The 7,920-nt window shown below is 43.5% G+C and overlaps 1 long non-coding RNA gene across 1 annotated transcript; it reads right to left on the bottom strand.

The window, feature by feature from the left end:
- Positions 1-365: 365 nt before the first annotated feature.
- On the bottom strand, positions 366-1,101 carry LOC139585963 (uncharacterized). Its single transcript, XR_011677407.1, has 2 exons — positions 658-1,101; positions 366-627 (listed from the first exon to the last, which is right to left on the bottom strand). It is a non-coding gene; the product is annotated as an uncharacterized lncRNA (long non-coding RNA).
- Between the last annotated feature and the right edge of the window lie 6,819 nt (positions 1,102-7,920).

Here is a 7,920-nt window from a genome sequence, read left to right as displayed (position 1 = left end):
GTGGAAAATATTACAGGCCACTTTCCTAGTCCTGAATGAGACCCATCCAAATCTAACTAAGGAATGTTGGCTGTGTTACACCGTAAACCCCCCGTTCTATGAAGCCATAGGGGTAACAGCAAAAAGCAGACGAGTAAATGGGACCAACCCAGCTAGGTGCCTATGGAAAAAGGAGGAGAAGAATCAAGAGGGATAACCTTGGCAAGGGTAACGGGGAGAGGAAGATGTATAGGACGAGTACCAGTGGAAAAACGACATCTATGTCAGGTTATGGGGAATCTGAGTGACCCTAAGAAACCTGCCAGCTGGATACTGCCAGCAGCAAATACTAAATGGGTCTGTAACACTCTCGGAGTCACCCCATGTATAAATATAGACCGATTTAATGAATCCAGTGACTTTTGTATTCAAGTATTGATAGTACCCAGAGTCCTTTACCACCCCGTAGAGTACGTTTATGAACAATATCAAAATATAGGACCCCACATAGTGAAACGGGAAATATTCACAACCTTCACTGTAGCAATGTTACTAGGAATAGGTGCAGCCGGGACAGGAACAGGAATAGCCTCACTCATACAGCAACACCGAGGATTCCAAGAACTAAGAGCCTCTGTAGATGAAGACCTCAGGAGGATCGAAACCTCCATCAAAGACCTCACAGAATCATTAGATTCCCTAGCAGAGGTAGCCTTACAAAATCGAAGGGGGTTAAATCTATTATTCCTGCAACAAGGAGGACTATGTGCTGCTTTAAGAGAAGAATGCTGCACATATGTAAACAAGAGCGGAATTATACGGGACTCAATGGCAAAACTACGGGAGGGGCTAGAAAGAAGACAAAGAGAAAGGGAAGAACACCAAAGCTGGTATGAATCTTGGTTTAACTATTCTCCTTGGCTTACAACTTTATTATCAACAATAGCGGGTCCACTACTTCTCTTACTATTGGGACTCACGTTTGGCCCTTGTATTTTTAATAAATTGATTAGCATTGTAAAAGGCAGATTAGAAGCTGCTCACCTTATGCTCATACGAGCAAAATACGAAACCTTGAAGATGGATGATCCAGAAGAATCTCTGGAGCTTAGCAAAAGGGAATTAGAGCTTTTTGATGAACAAAATTGAGTATCAAAACAAAGGGGGGATTGAGATGAAGGACTACATTTTGTTCATCACGAAAAAGAGACCAGTGTGTTACAAGAGTTCTCTGCTGACTATTTCTGTACTACTTCATGAGATATGAGCTACAAGGATACCAGGGAAGGGGTTGCAGGAGCCCACACATAGTCCCACCCAGAAAATGGTACAAACAGATAACTAACAGAAATAACGACCAGGGAAAGGCTGGGGAAAGGGCAGGGGCAGATTAACACCCAGCAGGGAAACCTTTCCCGCTGACAAATGGTACAAGCAGATAACTCACAGAGATAACGACCAGGGAAAAGCTGGGGAAGGGGCAGGGGGAGATAAACAGTCTGCAAGGCAGGATATTTGCTTGCTGAAACTTGATAGGGCACATATTGCGTTAATCATAAGATTTTGGTAATTTTCCACGGAGAAGTCACCAAATAAAGACATAGGGTGAAGAAGACGCGGCTGAGGAAGACTCCGCAGCCTTTTATCACCGACCACCAGGAGACAGAAGGATGAACCCCTAGCAACAACCAGCACAGGCGCAGAGAACTCCGAGATAACATGGACTCCTGAAGGATGGAGAGGATAAAAGGACTGAATCAGAAACTAGTTGGTGCGGCAGTAGGTGGAGCTGAGACTCCCCTGTCGCCCAGCGCTGAGCCTTTGCTTGCGTAGTATAACTGCTTCAATAATTAATAAATTCTTTGATTGGAAATTGCTCGTTTTGAGTCAATTTTATAACACCCAGCCCTTTTCTTTCAGCCTTTTTTTCTTTTATTGCTTTGTCTCGGGGGTTTTTGATATTTTAAAAATTTTATTTTCTTACGATCTCCCCCCTAGCATGTGGCATATTCGTTTTCTTCTGGATTATATGGCTTTTTACAAATAAATCCAGAGCCTAACAAATCCAAACTTCTGCTTGGATACTTTGAAATGGTCGACGAGCTAACTCACGACCTTCTCATGTTGTTTTTCTCATCACCCTTTTATTTATCCTTTGGCAAATTATACATCTTTCAGTAATTTGTTTTGCTAATCTAAAAGTCCCAATAACCATAGTTCCTTAAAAAAATGACCACACAAAGCTTGAGTACCCCAAAGGGTTTTCTGATGCATGTCTTCTAATATTTCCCTAGTAAGCATTTTATTAAGAAATTGCCTTCCATCAGGAAGTTTCCATTTCCCTGATTCATCTTGTTCACCTCCTATCTAGTTTAATTATTTTTCTCTGCTTCACTAAACTTTGGAATTTCCAATTTTTCCTCATTTGGAGTTAATAGTAACATAACTCTTTTGGCCCCATTTTCTGCTGCATCCTTAGCTTCCTGATCTGCCAAATTATTTCCTCTTTTTTTCTGGGGTCTTTACCTTTTGGTGTCCCTTAATATGTACTACAGCTATCTCTTTTAGGTAATTTTAATGCCTCTAAAACCTCTAAAATAATCCCTCATGTACTAATCCCTCTCCTCTTGAGTTAAGTAATCTTTTTCCTTTCCAAATTTTTTAAAGGTATGTATTACTCCAAAGGCATACTTTGAGTCAGTATATATAGTTCCTTTCTTGTGTGCTAAATATTCCAGTGTTCGTTTTAGAGCATATAATTCACAAGTTTGATCTTAGCAGTTTAAGGTTAATTCCCCTTTTTCAATAGTTTGCATGTATTTCCCATCAACTACCGCACACCCTGTATTTTCTTCTTTTGCAAGGAGTTGTATCTCTGTTAGCTACCATAACTCCCAAAGAGCTATTTTCAGGTATCTCTGCTAGTACGCTTTTATTCCCCCTTTTTTCTTTCCTGTATCCAACTTCCTCGTTTTCTGTCCCATTTTTCAAGGTCTTATCTATTATTCATCCCCTGCCTCTGTTTCTCACTTTCACTAGCAACCTGAATACCACTTTCTTTCGACTACACACACAAAAAAATAAAAAAACCCTTTTTCTCACGCTACTTTTCAATGCAATCGACCTCCCTCCAAGGAGATACAGTAAAGTTTAAAATACACAATCTACATTACATATATTTTCATTCATCTACATTCCCTCACTTTTATTTCTCATTCACTTCCACACATTCTTTCACACCCCCAGGACACTAAGTGGATCCCTGTCGCCAGAGAATCACAGGTCCCTGTGGCCCCCCCTCACGTTGGGGTTGGCCTCTGGGTTTCAGTATCGCCGGGCCTCCGGGAAGGGCCCTGACTGGTCGCCTCTGGTGCCAGTTCACCTGTGAGGCTGTCTGCGTGTCACTCACACTCTTTAGCCACGGTCCTCTCCACACACCCGGGAGAACAATGACCTGTTTGCAGGTCACCTACACCTTATGCCACAGATCCCCCCTTCCCACCCGCCTGGGAAGTTGAGGCTGATTTTGTGTTTGACTCACTCTCACACACAACAAGACAACAATAAGGTACCTTTTACTTTCAAATCACCTATTACAATTTTAGGTGTTACTGGCCAGTCCCGGTGCTCTTGGATATCCCTCAACCCAGCTGTGTTGTCCAACCCCGGATGCTCTTGGGCATATCCTCAATCTGGCAGGATTTTGCTCAACCCTGGATGCTCTTGGAATGTTAATCCCTCAACCCAGCAGGTTTTGATTCTGGATGCTCTTGGGCACTCTTATCTCTCAATCTAGCAGAATTTTTAGGGGCCCCTTCCTTTTGTCCCATTTCCTAGTGGATTGGGCTAGGAAACTCCTGTGCTTCCTTCCTCCGAGGGGTTCAACCCCTCCCTGAGACCCAGTCCCAGTTACCCCAGGGGATTCTCTCACTCCTTTTATCTCGCTTCATCAATTTACTGGCCATTTTTCTCACGAAAAGAGGGAAACGCAGCATGGGAGACTCCTCACACAGGTAGCAGGTCTGGGATAACCAGCCCGCCTCTCAGCCACACACATATTCACCCCCCCGTACCTGCCCCCCCAAAAAGTACTTCCCAATTCTTTTTTCCTTTCTGGGTTCTTCACACGCACTACTAGTCTTAGGGGGCCAATTACCACATTTTTAGGAAGCCTTTTTCCCTTTGTTTTATTGCCTCCTTTTGTCCACAGATCGTAACCTGCATCTGTCAGTCACACTAGGGAAAACAGAGCACCGCTGCCTAATCGGGCAGGGCACGCCTTCCTCACTCTGACTCTTCTAAAGCACCAGCAGCGAGGTGTTAGGAACCATCCTCTGCTACCATAATTGTGAAAAATGCCAAGTACTTGCTTTTAGAATTTTAAAAGTTTAATAGTAATAAAATGGTTATAAAAATAGTAGTATAATTAGAGTAATAAAAATTTGAACAATTTGGATTAGGACAATGCGAGACAATAAAAACAAAGAGTTATGGACAGTCCTGGTACCTCTTTCTGGGCAAAATAAGCCCGAAAAAGGACACACATTCACAGAGGATTAACCCTTAAAAGCAATAGCCTGTTGCATATTCATACACCTCATACATGATGCATAAATTCCATTTAAACAAAGGATTCTCTCTGGTCAGTGTCAACTTCTTCCTCTGAATCCTAATGGCATCTTCAGGGCTGAGCGAGGCAGGAAGAAGTTAGTTTTTTCTGATAAGAGAGCAATAAATTCTTTTTCTCTGAAAGATTTAGGTGTCCTGTGGCTGCTATCTCGGTGTGTGTCCCCTCTTAAAAAAAGTACCTTACATAGCATAGTTTCTATTTTAACATTATGTTATAACCTAAAACTATATTTAACACACTACTTAAGAAAATTAATACAGCATAACTTTCTAACATAACACATATAATATTCATTTTAATATTTGCAAAAAGCTAATAATAAAATACGCATTTTTCACCGTTGGTTATAAAATTTCCCTCCTCTGTGCACCCAGCCATAATAACCTTTGCTCTATGGTCCTTGTCTCCTATTGTCCTTTATTAAACTTTTAAAATTTTCACAGGAGAGTGAACGTGTTTTTCACAGTCCCTTATCTGTGTCCCTGGGAGACAGCAGACTTCTCTGTGAGTTGTGTTTGATCTGCATACTGGGCTCTCTGTTCCCCTTAGAAGGGAGTCTCCTATTACAACTACTCTTCTTCTTAACAGAGGAGGTCTTGATGCAGGGTACAGGTAGTGTTGTTTTAGGAGGCCCCACTATCCCAGAAGAACCTTTGCCAACCTCAGTAGTTCCAGAGCCTCATACCTGTTGTAGAAGGTACCAGTCCTACTTGTCATAATCTGAGAAGGAGGAGGAATCTTCTTTCTGGGACGTGCAGTGGCCCGCTTCCAGCCTTCATCTTTAACAGACCCTTGACTAACAGTTCCCTAATTACCCTGCAGCGTTCTGAGTTCACCTGCTTCTTCACTACAATGGAGGTTTGAGACTCCCAAGAGACTTGAGACTGTAGCATCTCTTAAAATAATCAATCTCCTGCTCATTCACTTGAATACTACGTAGCCTGTTCACTTCTTCCTGTAGCTCCTTCACCTGGTGTCTTGAGAATGGTTTGTATCCCATATCCATTTTTTTGTTTGGTGTCCAGAAATGGTCACTGCCCCTCCCTTGTCCCCTGCTCCCACCAGGGCCACTCAATCTGCGCAGCCCAACCCCCGGGACCAGTCATCCCTGGTGAGCTATCCAGGGGAGCAATTCCCTGCCCAGCCCCAATGTTCTCTGCCACTGCTTCAGGGCTTCTTGCTACACTTTTAACCCAACACCCGGACACCCCGCAGCTTCTGGCACGGCCATGGAGTTTCTGCTACATTTTGTTTGCCACTGTGAAAAACACACTCTCCTGTGAAAATTTAAACAGTTTATTAAAGGCCAATAGGAGACAATGACCATAGAGCAAAGGTTATTATGGCCGGGTGCATCTCGGCACTCAGCCAAGGGCACACTGTTATCTTCGGGAATACCCCTTAAATACCTTTTCCATTACATCAGCCTGTTGCATATCCATAGACCCTTATGCATATCCATAAACTAGTTTACATATCCCAGGAACTATTTTACATGGCCCCTGCTTGGGATCTGCCTTCTTAGAGCATGCATGTTTCTTGGCTGTGGTTTTGGCTCCTTCTCTTTATCACTTCCAGTTTTTGGGCCTTGGTCCACACTGTCTTCAGACGATGAGTGCTGATAGTTGGCATATCTGTAGCAGGTGTCCTCATCCTATGTTCATTGGATGTTATCCCATCCAAGCAGGCATTTTAACACAAGCATACTTATATCAGACATTACTATGTCTAAGCTTAATTAACAGCAGAAATAAAAACTATATCTTTATAGCAAAGTTACTTTAACATCACACATATAAAATCCATTTTAATATTTGCAAAAAGCCAATATTATAATATGTATCTATAACACCACCCCCAGGTGTGCCTGCCGCTGCTGTTCCAGCCTGCTACTCTGAGGTTCCTGCTACAGCCCATTTTGCCATCCAGAGGGGCACTGAGACTGGCTGCCCCTGTAGGTTTGTAAAGGAAGCTCCTTTTCTATCTCTCCCACCAGCTCACCTGTCATTACTGTGTAGAGATGCGGCTGAGCTGGTGCCACAGCGCCGCCTGCAGCCGCAGGAGAATCATTGCCCCTGCCCTGCCCAGCCTGGAGCCAACAGCTCCCCTGCTGGCTGTGACCATAACTACACCAAAGGGGAAAGTGCTTGACAGCTGAAAGAAGGCTGTTATTGGGTATCTGTTTTTGTTTGTTGTTACTGCCGTCATTGTTGTTTGTTTGTCTTGCTATTATATAGATTCTAGTTAAGAACTGTTATTCCTTTTCCCATATCTTTGCCTGAAAGCCCCATAATTTCAAAGTTATAATAATTTGGCGGGAAGGAGGTCATATTTTCTATTCCAAGGGAGGTTCCTGCCTTCCTTGGCCGACATCTGTCCTTTAAACCAAGACATCTGTCAACAAAGCTCCTCAACCACAGCACACCTTCTGCAAAAAGACAGTTTGTCAGCCCCAGCCTCGCAAAGAGGCATCAGGCAATCCTGACAGTCTGTGACCTGAAGAGATGCATCTACCATTAGCAGGTCCGGGTGGCTGGAAGACTGACATGGCTGGTTCAGTGACTCCTGTAGCTACATGGGATTGAGCTTTACTGCATGGCAACACCATAACTGAGGAAGCTTGAACTAGTATGCTAACAAAACTGGGGCTAAAAGGATCTCTTTGCTCTTCCTTATCAGCTGCTGAGTCTGTTTGCTGCCTCTATTGGCTGCTCAGAGATGGTCAGAGAGGAGCTCTACCTGTTCACCCTTCTGTGTGAACTGCCATGCCATGCCCTCATAGACATGCTGAGAAATCTCCCTTGATTGCTCCTGGCACCACCCCCTCCTCACCTGGTTGGCTGCCAAGGGCTTCCAGGTCCTGATGAGGCTGAGGGCTGCTGCTCGGATGTGCCTGATGTCAAAAATGCCCCTGTACAGCTTAGTCTCAGCCCTCAGACTTTCCTTTGGACTTTCCTTCAGTCATGGCCACTTGTTTGTTTGTTTGTCAGGTCTAGATGTTTTGCTTATTGCCTCACCCATTTCCTTATCCCATTTTGACAAAGTTCTTGATCAGATAATCTTACTGAAATTAGCGTTCACACCTTCCTCATACTCTTATCAATTAGTTTAATTGACTAGGTTTGGTTCTTGCTATTGCCTCACTTATTGTCTGTTCATCAGGTTTGTATCTTCTATGTGTTGCTCCTTGCTTCCTTCCTTTCTTTTTATCCCCTTTTGCATTACAAAGATCCTTGACTGGATACCCTTAAGGGAGCTGTGGTGGATTGACCTTGTCTGGATACCAGGTGCCCACCAAGCCATTCTATCAC

The sequence above is a fragment of the Agelaius tricolor genome, unplaced genomic scaffold (assembly GCF_023055355.1).
Source record: "Agelaius tricolor isolate 1412-34295 unplaced genomic scaffold, bAgeTri1.0.p SCAF_98, whole genome shotgun sequence".
NCBI classification, from domain to species: domain Eukaryota; kingdom Metazoa; phylum Chordata; class Aves; order Passeriformes; family Icteridae; genus Agelaius; species Agelaius tricolor.
The sequence above is the reverse complement of the archived record's forward strand: the minus strand, read 5'-3'. Positions and strand labels throughout refer to the sequence as shown.